The sequence below is a fragment of the Enhydra lutris genome, unplaced genomic scaffold, assembly GCF_002288905.1.
Source record: "Enhydra lutris kenyoni isolate GAN:26980312 unplaced genomic scaffold, ASM228890v2 scaffoldscaffold37, whole genome shotgun sequence".
Classification (NCBI taxonomy): Eukaryota; Metazoa; Chordata; class Mammalia; order Carnivora; family Mustelidae; genus Enhydra; species Enhydra lutris.
This window is the reverse complement of record NW_019154121.1, coordinates 26,900,301-26,913,382: the sequence shown is the minus strand read 5'-3', so window position 1 is coordinate 26,913,382 and position 13,082 is coordinate 26,900,301.

The following is a 13,082-nucleotide window of genomic DNA, read 5'->3' as shown; positions in this document are numbered from 1 at the left end:
AGAAGTATCTCCTTTTTTCTTTCCTCAAGACAAGTTATCTAGAAGGATCTAAGAGAGCCGGGTTCTACAAGCAACCCCCTTCTGGTGTATTCTCTAGAACTATCTCTACAAAACTTGAGCTGAATAGGATTAGGACCCCTGTTCATATTGACCCATAGTGTCCTATTTCCCCCTTGGCTCCCTTCCCCACAAAAGCAGGGAGGGAAAGAGCAGGACAGAATTGTCCCTGCACTCCTCACCAGGCAGGATCCTTGATGATCGTTCATTAATCTGACACATGTTTATTGAGTACCTACTATGTGCAAGCATGATACTCCATGATCTAGTGGTAGGCTGCCATCCACTAGTAAATTCTGTCCTCTACTTCTCTCTTTGGAAAAGTTTAAAGAGGGGCGCCTGGGTGGCTCAGTCTGTCCGGCAGCCGACTCTTGACTTCGGCTCAGGTCATGATCTCAGAGTCGTGAGATGGAGCCCTGAGATGGGCTCTGCCCTCAGTGCGGAGTCAGCTTAAGACCCTTTCTCCCTCTCCTTTTGCGCCTCCCCCCACCCTCTAAAATAAAAATAAAGAAATCTTTAAAAAGAGAAGAAATTCCTTTTTTTTTTTTTTTTTTTTTTTTTTTGAGAAGAAACTCTTAAACCTCTTAAACAAAAAAAGAATCCAGGGACACCTGGGTGGCTCAGTCCGTTAAGCGGCTGCCTTTGGCTCAGGTCATGGTCTCAGGGTCCTGGGATCCAGCCCCGCATCGGGCTCCCTGCTCAGCGGGGAGCTTCTCCCTCCCCCACTCCCCCTGCTTGTGTTCCCTCTTTCTCTGTGTGTCTCTCTCAGTCAAATAAATAAATAAAATCTTCAAAAAAAAAAAACAAAAACAAACAAACAAAAACATCAGAAATAACAAACAACCATAGGATTTTACCCCCCAAATTAAAATAACCCACATTTATTTTTTAAATTTAATTCAATTTTATTTAAATTTGATTAATTAGCATATTATTAGTTTCAGAGGTAAAGTTCATCAGTCTTTTTTATTTTTAAGATTTATTTATTTATTTACATATTTGACAGAGAAAGAGCACAAGTAGGCAGAGAGGCAGGCAGAGAGAGAGGGGGAAGCAGGCTCCCTGCTGAGCAGGCAGCCTGATATGGGATTCGAACCCAGGACCCTGGGATCATGACCTGGGCTGAAGGCAGACGCTTAACCGACTGAGGCACTGGGGCACTCTAGTTAAGAGTCTTTTACTGTTTGTTTCTCTCTCTGAGTTCGTCTTATTCTATTTTTCCCTCCTTCCCCATAATCCTCTGTTTTGTTTCTTAAATTCCACATATGAGTGAAATCATGATCGTTGGCTTTCTCTGACTTAGTTCACTTAGCGTAATACCTTCTAGTTCCACCCACGTCATTGCAAATGGCAAGATTTCATTCATTTTGACGGCTGCGTACTATTCCATCACACACACATACCATATCTTCTTTATCCATTCATCTGCCAATGGACATCTAGGTTCCTTCCATAGTTTGGCTATTGTGGACATTGCTGCTATAAACATTTGGGTGCACGTGCCCCTTCAGATCACTACAGCTCTATCTTTAGGGTAGATACCCAGTAGTACAATTGCTGGGTCGTAGGGTAGCTCTATTTTCAACTTTTTCAGGAACCTCCACACTGTTTTCCAGAGTGGCTACACCAGCTTGCATTCCCACCAACAGTGTAGGAGGGTTCCCCTTTCTCCACATCCTCGCCAACATCTGTCATTTCCTGACTTGTTAATTTTAGCTATTCTGACTGGTATGAGGTGGTATCTCATTGTAGGGTTTTTTTTTTTTTTTAAGACTTTATTTATTTATTTGACAGACAGGGATCACAAGTAGGCAGAGAGGCAGGCAGAGAGAGGAGGAAGCAGACTCCCTGCTGAGCAGAGAGCCTGATGTGGGGCTTGATCTCAGGACCCTGGGATCATGACCTGAGCCAAAGTCAGAGGCTTTAACCCACTGAGCTACCCGGGCACCCCAATAAATAAAATCTTTAAAAAAAAAAAAAAGAAAGAAAGAAAATATCCAAGGTTGACAATGTAGGGGCATCAGAGAAATACACATCGTTCTACTTTGTTAATGAGACTATACGTTGGTACAACAGTTTGAGGGAAAATGAAGACTATGAAGTTTTTTTTAAGTTTATACTTCTTGACCCATTAATTCCCCCTTTTAGACTATCATTAGGACCTAGGCCCCAGCCTGCTGCTGAGATTGTCAGGAATTGTGGAAGACTTTGATCCCATGTCCCCAACACTCTCATCTTTATTTTTCATTTTCATTTTTGAAAAGATTCTATTTTTTTAAAGTAATATCTATACCCAACATGAGGCTCAAACTCCCAACCCTGAGATTAAGGGTCCTATGCACCATCAACTGAGCCTGCCAGAGTCCCCCACTCCCATTTTTAAAGAACAGGCTCTTGGGGTTCTGTTCCCACCATGCTTACCTGTGCCAAGAATGGGGAGAAGGTCAGATGCCTGTCTTAGCCACCAGGGCCCAGGGGGACAGGCTCTATTTCTCACTCCATTTCTGTCCTCCTACCCCATCACACACACAGACACATGAAAGGGAGAAAGAGCAATGAACTTGAAGGTGACACCCATGTGGCCCCTTAGGCTGTTGAGGACATGCCCCATTACAGGCCTCATAGCCCCTCTGTTCCCAAGGGTCAGATTAGATGACTTCCATGAGCTCCCTCAACTTTAACCCTAGCTCTGCCCTCAAGGAGCTTATAATCTAGTAGAGGAAACAGGAGATCTATCTTAATTCATGCAATTGACATTTATTGAATGCTGCTAGGTGTTCAAGTTCAAATATATAAGTAACACAACCTCTTTCCTCTAGAAGTTTACAATCCAAACAATGGTCCAAAGTAGGAGGTGACCATTGCTGTGAAGGAGGTAGAGAATTCTCTGCAAATTCCAGGAAAAGAAGACACATTTGTGTGAAGCTAGGAAGAAATTTTAGTTAAACAAAAATAGACCGTGGCGTGGGCTAGGTGCCCAATGAACACAGAGATAAAAAAAAAAAATGCCTTTGACATAATGAGCAATATATATTTGGTCTCTGTCCCACTTCCTGGTATGCGACTTCCAAAACCTTGGAATCTCTGCAGTGACAAGTGTCTTTGTAGATGTGAAGGAGATGGCTGGGGGCTCCAGGATAAACCTCCCTATGGAGGCTGGTTGTCAGGGGAACCAACTTCCCAATGCCACCCTCCAAGATGGAGGGGAGAAAGGTTGGAAGTTGGATTAATCATTAGTGGCCAATAATTTCATCCATTGAGCCTAGGACATGCCTCCATTAAAAAAAAAAAAAGTCAGCAGGGCGCCTGGGTGGCTCAGTCCATTAAGTGTCGGCTCAGGTCATGATCTCAAGGTCCTGGGATCAAGTCCCACGTCGGGCTCCTCGCTCAGCAGGGAGTGGATTCTCCCTCTCCCTCTGCCTGCTGCTCTGCCTACTTGTGCTCTCTATCTCTCTAATAAATAAATAAAATCTTAAAAAAAAATCAGCAAGCCCTAATTGAAGGGGTTCAGAGAGCCTCTGGGTTGCTGACCCTGTGAGGATCTCAGGGTGGGGGTGGGTGGAGGTGGGTGGGGGTGGGGAGGGCGTGGAAGCTCAGCACCCTTTCCCCGAGGCTGGCCCCACCCATCTTGTCAATCTGGCTGTTCTGACTTATATCCCTTTTGAGCCAACTGTTAATTTTTTTTAAGATTTTATTTATTTATTTGAGAGAGAGAGCGAGGGGGTGGGTAGCCCGATGTGAGGCTCGATCCTAGGACTCTGGGACCATGATATGAGCCAAAGACAGGTGCCCAAGTGACCAAGCCACTCTGGCATCCCATAAACTGGTAATCTAGCAAATATTATCTTTCCCCAAGTTCTCCAACCTGAGGAAGGGATGATGGGTGCCTCTGATGGAAAGCGAGTGGGTCAGGAGCACAGATGACAGCATGCACTCGTGATCGGCGTCTGCAACGTGATGGGAGCCGTGGTGCAGGACCCAGCCCTTCACCGGTGGATCCTGATGCTCCGTCCAGGACTGGATTGAATTGTAGGAGAGAGAATTCTCCAGAGAACTGGAGAATTGCTTGGTGAGGAAAACCCACACACCTGACTTCAGAAGGGCCGCGTGTGGAGTAGTCCCCCCCCCTTTGGCCCACAGCCAGCATACGAAGGGGCCACGTATCTGCGTGGCCTGAAGTATTCAAAGAAGTTTCACACAGAAGCTGAGACCTGAGGGCTTCTGGAGGGCCAGCGTTTATAAGAAGCTTGAAGGGAGGGCGCCTGGGTGGCTCAGTGGGTTAAAGCCTCTGCTTTCAGCTCAGGTCATGGTCTCAGGGTCCTGGGATCCGGCCCCACATCGGGCTCTCTGCTCAGCGGGGAGCCTGCTTCCCCTTCTCTCTCTGCCTGCCTCTCTGCCTACTTGTGGTCTCTCTCTGTCAAAATAAATAAGTAAAATTTAAAAAAAGAAGAAGAAGAAGCTTGAAAGGAAGCTCTCCCATGGGCAAGGGCAGATCCATTTTGGGGGGCCCTGAAACTAATAGATTCTGGGAAGTCCTTTTATGAAAAAGAATACAATGATTACAAATACAATATTAGGGCTGAAAGTAAATATCGGCTTAGAACGAGAAAAATAATGTTACCGACTTTTCAGAGTTGAAAGATACCGCAAAACAAAATTCCGAAAAATCAAATATCCTCATTAAGTCTCTGCTACCTCTTTGAGATTTTTTCTTACAGTTTTTGGCTGTAAGTCGTTTGACTAGCTCTTCCCTGACAAAATCTGATCAGAGAAATTGGGAAGATAGTCTTTCCTCTAGCACAGTCGATACAAATTTAGCGATTTATTAATTTAGAACAGTTTCCGGCAGCTTTGGCGCCACTTACCAAGGGAGTGCGTCTCCCCTCATTTCCCCCTGGCTGCCCGCGTTCTGGGTCGTGCGGACCTGGAAATATTTACTGCCGACCGGCCGCTGTGCGCAGCGTTGTCAGCAGAGGGCGCTGGAGGGCTGCCGGAGGAGGAGGCTTGCGTGTCCCGGTTTGGGGGCGCGTTGCTCCTGGCAGGATCCTCCAGCACCTGGTCCAGCGAGACGAGTGTTGGGGCAAGTTCTGAGGCATGACGCCTCCCTATGGATGGTCCTCTGGCACCCCAGGGCGCAGGTTTCCAGCAAGTGCGGCCGACCTGGCACCTCGGGGACTTCTCTGCCATGCACTGAGCCACGCTCTCTCTCCGATCAAGTCTGGATCTCAGCCCTGTAGAGGGACCTCTTCATGGATGCTCTGCCTCCCACACCGCGATGGCCGCTGGCTGGGTCTTCTGAGCCCGTGTTCTTGAAGATCCTCTTTACTTCTTTCTAGCCCATCCCTTATTACTCCTATGCCTTGTTCAAATTAATTCTTTATGTGAAACATTCCTTGTTCAAATGGCTAGGTGGTTTCCATCTCCTGATTGGACCCGGAGAAAGACGTCTTTACAATGCATTGCTGGTGATTATTATCATAAATGTTAAGGATTTTTTTTTTTTTCACATTTGAGGAAGTCTCTATCAGGTTTCATGTATGAGTTTGAAGGTTGCAGTGCAGTTCAAGTTATTTTTTTGCTCTGGGCTAATCTTGAAGCCCTTTAAGTTAATGACTCACTAATCAAGGTGTTACGGACAGCCTCCTTGAAGAAGTGCGGTAGGAGTTTTATCTTTCTTTGTCAATGTCTCCGTTTCTTGTCAAAATTAGCAAGGAAGTTACATCCTCTCCCAGTGTGTTCATATAATTCATTAACTGGATTATCAAACAATCCCCCGACCTATTCATAGCTTCTATTCAAACTTTATCCCTCCCCCTGAGTTAATTAGTGCTTTTTATGCAATCTGAAAGTTTTTTGTCACAATTTGCTTCTCAGTGTCAGAATCATTTATATTGATTTTATCTCCTTTTTATCGCTTTGGTTTCAGGTCTCACTAATTTTAAGCTGAGCTTAAAGATGATAACAGAAGGTATCCTTTATATACATACAAAATCTAGAGTCTGTAAGTTCTCCCTCATTGTATTAAAATGTTCCACAACAATATTTTGAAATTGCAGTTAAAAGGCCATGTTCCAGGGCTGCCTGGGTGGCTCAGTGGGTTAAGCCTCTGCCTTTAGCTCAGGTCATGATCTCAGGGTCCTGGGATCGAGTCCCGCATTGGGCTCTCTGCTAGGCAGGGAGCCTGCTTCCTCCTCCCTCTCTCTCTCTCTCCCTCTCTGCCTACTTGTGATCTCTCTCTGTCAAATAAATAAAATCTTTAAAAAAAAAAAAAAGGCCATGTTCCAATGTCACCAAAGATACCATTCCCAGCAAGAAAGGGGAGACATGTTCATTGCATGTCATTGTATATACTCTGTTCCAGGAGCGTAGGGAGGACACATGCTAACATCGTTTGCTACAGACAAGTCAGAACTTAAAGTTCTCTCTGGGCTGTGGGACCAAAGCTCTCGTGGACACAGTAATCCCCCCCACATCAAAAGTTCTTCATCTGTCTTAATATGTCTCTCTTCACAGATCTAGGGAAATCCTTTTATCGGGCAAAAATCCCTCCTACTCTAGAAACAGAAAATGCCAGACACTCACTGTGGCAGCCACAAGGCAGGCTCAGAGAAGAATCTTCCTTGGGTTAGCCACACCCTCCTGGGCCTCCGTGGGAAGCACGTGGCTGAAGGCGGTAAGGGCTGTGTGCCCCTGACATTCAGCCACCTCCCCTTTCCAGAAGCAGCTGTAGGAGTGGTTCTGCCTGCCCCGAATGACAGAATATGGTGGAGGGAACATTATGTGACATGCAAGGCAAGATCATACAAGTTTCGTGGACTTCTGTGCTCTCCTGGGACGCCAGCCCAAGCCAGCCTGAGCAGAGCGACCAGATGAAGAGGCCATGTGTAGGAGTTCTGGCTGACAGCCAGTCTCAGCTGTTAGACCTTATGTGATCGAGGAAGCCTCCAGATGATTCCAGCCCTGGCTGCCAAGTCCCCCAGCCTTCCAATCTTCCTGGCTGAGAAGCAAAGACTACTTGCTGGTCTTTGCCTTGTCTGAGTTCCCAGCCCCCCAGAACCCAGGAGAATCTGTCTATCTATCCATCTAGCTAGCTGTCTATCAAGGTAGGCTCCATGCCCAACGTGGGTCTTGAACTCACGACCTTGAAACGGAGAGTCTCATTCTCTACTGACTGAGCCAGCCAAGAGCCCTGAGAGGAAAATCTTGTGAGGGAGCCCGGTGAGCTAGAGGTGGAGGAGGGGACTTCCAAGGGACAATGATCCTGAGTACCCAGGCGAGTCCCCCTTGAGCTCCTGTTGGGGGGACAGCCTTCAGAGCCAGCCCCTGAGTCACAGAGCAGGACTAGAAAGGACAGAGGATGAATCCAGGGGTGCGGTGGGGACGCTAGGGAGAAACCCACCCCACGGGTTGTGGAGTTGAGACCGTGACCCATGTGAAATCCCCCACGGAGGGCCGAGAGCAGGGAGAGCAGGTGCCTCCCCAGCAGGCTTTATGGGTGCACGCCGCGCGGCACCATTGTGGGCAATCCTGGGGAAAGGCCCACAGAGTGCAGAGCTCAGTGAGAACCCCTTTGTCCCCTCTCTTCTCTCAGAGCCTGGGCACAGCACTCACAGCAGATCTGTCAAGCCACAGCCTCCAGACAGGAGTTTCGGGGGCTTTCTGGCTGCTCTGATGGCGGCTGCACCCACACATCTCAGAAGGAGGCGCGTGGAATACTAAAAAATTTAAGTACTGCAATCAGGACTCCGAAAGTAATGGAGCTGGAATTATTGAGGGAAATTTACAAGTTAAATAACCTAAAAGGCTGCAAATGCAAATGACACTAAATTAGCAGGAACTTGGGGGGCACAAGAATGACTCGTCCTTTCTCAAAAAAGAAAGTGGTCAGAGATGCAGTCACAAACCAGGAAGGACGGGGGCCAAGCCCCGTTGTTCCCCACGTGGCATCTGTGCGTAACAGGGTGCCTAGCACTCTGTGCTCCCTGGTTCTCATAACAACCAAAGATACCCCCTGCACAGGGGCGTGCCCTCAGGACATGCGGCTGGGAAGCGTGAGGACTGCATTTCCCAGGTGGAAGCGTGAGCAGTGACAGCTCTTCCCATCGCAGCCCCCTGACGACTGGATGGACCGCCGAGCTTTCCAGACTTTGGGCCCGAGGCCTCTCCCACTCGCTGCAGCCTCACCAGCCAGTGGTTGGTGTTGGGACTCAGCTGATCCAGTTCCTCTATACCTCTCCGGATGCCCTTGTCCTGGGGGGCCCGCTGGGCCGTGAGGCTGAGACAAGGGCTTCAGTCCCACGTGCGCGGGCCGAGCCCCCAGTCTTGCTGCTGCTGCCCTCTGCTGGCTGGGCCGGGACACAGCCATGGCAGGCAGGCAGGCAGACAGGCCAGCCTGGCAGGCGGGAAGCGGAAACCAGCGGATGCTTTTGGCCTTGCCACAGTTTCCTGGGACCATGTTCATGGGACCCCTAAACTTGAGTGGCCTAAACAGCAGAGATATATTGTCTTCCACTTCTGGAGGCCCGAAGTCTGAGCTCCAGGTGTCCGCCGAGCTTCCTTCCTCTAAAGCTGCCAGGGAGGGGCGGGTTCCAGGGCATTCGGTGGTCCCCGGGGTCATGGCCGCAAAGCTCCTGTTTTCACGTGGTGGTCTTCCTGTGTGTCTGTCTTTCCCCCTTTCTCTAAGGTCACTTGTCATTGGACGGGGGCCCACCCTAATGACCTCATGCTAATTAATCATCTGCAAAACCCCTTTTCCAAATCAGGGCACATTCGCAAGGACTGGGGATGAGGACTTCAAGGTCTTTGGGGGACCCAATTCGACCCATAACAGACGGCAAGTCTGCACAAAGGTTCTAGGCAAGCTGTGTGTAAAAGGCGCCGCCAGCCAGGGAAGGGAGGCCGCCGCTGCGTTCAAGGAGCCGGCCCTAGCCTCAGGGGGTGAGCGCCGCCAGGGCTTTAGGCAAACTGAGTGCCTGACTCATTTCTCATCGAATTAATATTTTATTTGGCTCCAGTTCTTCTGGGATCCAGCTGCCTACCAGGGGCTGTGTCGGAGCTCTCCCGCAGGGAGGCGTCCTGAGGACCCTGACCCGGGAAATGCGGGTAACCAACATGGAGAGCAGTGGAATATTGAATGGACATGCAGAACGGACAGAATTGCTCTCAGCACTTATGTTCGCAAAGTGAGCCTAAATGCCGATCCTAAATCAGCAAGCCGTCTGCTCCGGCCCCTCCTCCACCCCCCAGCTAGACACCCCATGAGCCCCCTCCCCGCACCCCAGGGGTGCTGAACAGCTGAGTGTAGGCAACCTTCAGAGGAAAGGCTGCCTCTCCTGCTGTGAGCACAGGCAAGCAGGCAGGAAAGAGTCCTGGGTGGGGGGGTCCAGAAATCTGGGTTCTAAACCCAGTTCTGTCACCAAAGAGCAGCTTGACCTTGGGCAGATCCTGAACCCCACCTGACCTGTCCTCAGTGGCCTGGTGCTTCTAAGGTCCCTGCCAGTGTCATGATTCCAACTCCACGAGGAGGGCAGAAAGGTGGTGGGGAATGCTCACAAGGTGACTTCAGTTCCTGAGAGGAACCTTTACCTGCTTATCGGGCCTCAGCTGCCCAGGGCCTCTTCGGTGTGATTGGGCTCAGGGTGAACACAGCGAACGCATTGTTTTCCCTGTGGGAAGTTTCAGATAACGAGCCCGGGCTCCACTACAGCCAGGTCAGGACTGGGCTCCACGACCGGGTCCCGCCTCACCTAGATACTGCAGCCAGCCTGGCCTCCTGACCAGTGTACAGACCCAGGGTACAGATGCGACATTTATATGCAGCTTCAGGGACATCTGAGTGGCTCAGTTGGTTAAGGGTCTGCCTTCAGCTCAAGTCATGATCCCAACTTCCTGGAACCAAGTCCTGCATTGGGCTCCCTGCTCAGTGCAGAGCCTGTTCTCCCTCTACAGAGCCCACCACTTCTCCCCCTGCTTGTGCACTCCCGCGCTCTCTCTCTCACTCTCCCTCTCCCTTCCTCTCTCTCTGACAAATAAATAAATAAAATCTTTAAAAATAAATAAATAAATGCGGCTTCAAACATATACACCAAGAGATAGCAGCAGCTTGTGCCTGGCCCTGCGTCTCTAGTCACTCATCAGTTTGAGGACCCCCAGGACTCGTCAATCTATAGACTTACCATATACAGTTCTGGGAAATTTGTGCATGTTTTTGCAAACTAACTTCCTTCGTATTATATTCTTTGTTCCTTATTTCCAAAACTTCAATTTGGACATCCTGGATTTATTTTCTAATTGTTTTTTCTCTCTTGAATTCCAAGAATTTGAAGTCATGAAACACATAGCGAAAGGGTATTTCAAATCCTTCTACAGTGTAAAATTAGACCCACTCAAAAGCACATCATCATGAGTTTTCACCATACTAAGAACAAAGAGAAGACTCTATATGCTTCCAAAGGTGGGGGGTACATTTAATGGGATGAACCCTAGATCAGAATGGCCTCAGACGTCTCATCAGTAACTAGATGGTAACTAGATGGTAGGCGTGCCTTCAGAACTCCGATGGAAAGCGAGCCTCAAGCAACAGTTACATACCCAGCTAAGTCACTAAGCATTAGGGTAAAACAGACATGTTCAAACACTCAAAGTCTCCATTGTTCACCTCTCAAGCATCATTGCTCAGGAAGCTGCTGGACGATATACTTAGTCAAAATGGGCGAACAAAGCAAGAAACGAGAAGAAAAGAGATCCAAGAAATGGGCTGCCACCCCAGAGAGAGGTGGAGGGGTCTCCAGGATGCCCACCCCCCCAGCCCCTGGGGCGCCAGCAGCTTTTAGCCCCTTTACGTGGAAGCAGCCCAAAAGGCCCTGGGAAAGAGTCGGCAGATGCCCAAATTAATAGGATATCTAACATATTTGAGTAAACCGGGAAGATTTTGGTAATAAGATAGTAATGCGAAGAAAATGCAAAACAATCATTAAATCCAGAGTAAACGAAAAGTTATGGAAGAAGGAAAAAATAATTATGGCTCATCTGTGAATAGTAGTTAAGTACTCTGTTGCCATAAACTCTGAAAATTGATCTAACCACAAATAAGCTACAGCTGGGAGTAGAGGACGGCAGAAAAAGTAAGGCATAAACGGTGAGTGGGAGCGGAAGTGTGGGGTGAAAGGTGAAGGAGACCGGAAGTAGAGAGGGGTGGAAGGTGAGGGGTGAAGGAGACCGGAAGTATGGGGTGAACGGTGAAGGAGACCGGATGTACAAAGGGGTGGAAGGTGAGGGGTGAAGGAGAGCGGAAGTGTAGGGGTGTGAGGTGAAAAGTGAAGAAAAGCCGGGTTGTCTCTGTCCGTCCTCAGCCGGAAACACCTAAAGTGGAAAAGCTAAGACCGTAAGTCTGTTCTTTAGCGATGTGGGGGTAAAGAGTGAAAGAATGGGCTGAAAGTTGAGGGCCTCCTGTGGAGAACAGGCGGGGGGGGGGGGGGCGGGAAATGCTCTTGTAACTATGTGCCTTTAAACTGCGACATTCTGGTAAAGTTACGGAAAGCGAGACCCTGAGATGACCGGATGTGCCGAGTGCGGGGACCCGGCCCACCCGCCACCCTCAGGAGGCCCCGAGAGAGCGTGGAGCTCGGAACCCCCCGGGGAGCGTCCGAGGCTGTCGGTCCCGCGACGGCCGCCAGGGGGCGCCAGAGCCCGCGCCAGCTCGCAGCCTCCCCGCCGCCGCTCCCCCCCACCCCCAATCCCCGGACGCCCTGGTCGAACCGCGCGGGAGGGACGGCTCTCCAGGTGTGTGTCTCCGGCCCCCACCTCGGCTCCTCCAGGGGAAATTTTCTCTCTATGGCAGATTTCAAGATTCAAAAGCAGGCCGGACAGTGTTAGGAAAAGCTCGTTCCGTGTCTCCTGCCCCTCCACCCTGTTTGTTTCTAAAAGCAGATCTCAGCCCATCATTTCATCTGTACATCTCAGTTGGTAACTCCATAAAATACGACTCAAATCACAGTCGCTGTGTCGTTACCACAAAGGTTGAGCAGACGGAAGTCCTGGATCAGGAATGACAGGAATGGGGAGGGGGCCGGGAGCTCCAGACACCACTGGGGATGGTTTCTTTTGGGGGAGGAAGCGCCCCCCTCCCTGTGCCCACAGTGGGGTCCTGCAGAGATGGGCCCAGTGGACAGTTGGAGGAGCCGGCTGGGGAGTCGTGGTTCTGCTCACATCTCCCCACCCAGGATCCACTGTCTTCTGCCTCCAAACGTTTTCAGCTCAGCTGGACAGTGAGGGGAACGTGATGGATAACTAGTCCCTTCTGGGCTGTTCCGTCTCATCACATAAAGTTCAGTGCTATTCTTAAAGCTTAAATCCTGGGCAAGTTTCTCTACTCAGCTGGTCCAGTGTGGCTGAAGAACTGACCAGCCCATCTCTCCTACCACCGGCTCCAGAAGCTGACCCCCCCCCCACACACACACATTGATTGACTCAAGCCCAGGACCATGCCCACTCTGCTCTTCCTTTGTGTCCTTTTACATCTCCGCGTCGTATGGCCAGTCACTCCAAGGAGACAGCTGGGGGTGACAGTAAACACAGGCAGTTGTCAAGCGTTGCATTTCTTCCCGGTCTCCCCCAGAACACTGCATGGAGCTGTCAGGCAGCGCCGGGGCTCATACCTCAGGCTGATGCCTGGCTTTGCCCGACAAGCTGGCTGACCTTGAGCAGGCCACTTCACCTTTCCTGGGTGCAAGGCGGGGACAGTGGCACCAGGGGTAGCTTTCGAGCTTCGGGGGAAGTCCTAAATGCTGAACTCAATGCCTGGCCTCTCCCGGAACCCCCTCTCTGACTGGCCACTCACTCCGGGCATCTTTCGGCTCACTCCTTCATCCCTCTGCACAAACGTGTGTTGACCACCTGCTGCATGTTAGGTGCTGGGAAAGCCGAAGTGAGCAAAACTGAGCTGATGCCCATGCTTGCCCAGCTGGGTTTGAGAAGACGCGCGCCAGTGAGGGCCATGTGAGTTGCCAGCGGGCAGAGAAAGATGT